This window comes from Eleutherodactylus coqui, chromosome 13, assembly GCF_035609145.1.
Source record: "Eleutherodactylus coqui strain aEleCoq1 chromosome 13, aEleCoq1.hap1, whole genome shotgun sequence".
Taxonomy (NCBI): domain Eukaryota; kingdom Metazoa; phylum Chordata; class Amphibia; order Anura; family Eleutherodactylidae; genus Eleutherodactylus; species Eleutherodactylus coqui.
This window is the reverse complement of record NC_089849.1, coordinates 54,003,283-54,003,594: the sequence shown is the minus strand read 5'-3', so window position 1 is coordinate 54,003,594 and position 312 is coordinate 54,003,283.

Here is a 312-nt window from a genome sequence, read left to right as displayed (position 1 = left end):
CTCATTGCCAATGCATGAAATACAAGAGAAAGCATTAAAATAGGATTTTGCACTGTTTATATACTAGATAATGATTAAAAAGACTGTTGCCATCTGTTTGCATCCCTCTCTGAGGGCAGCACAAGGTAGTGCCTGTCACACTGATACGCCTGCGGTGTGGATCTTTGCAGTAGTTTGGGAGAAACTTACATTTTATGAGTAGCAGTGAATACATAGAGGACTACTTTGAAGTAGTCCTGAATATTCATCAGCTGCAGACTAGCTCCACCTGCCTCCAGCCTATGATTGACTGCTGTCTCTTACTGCCTTAAG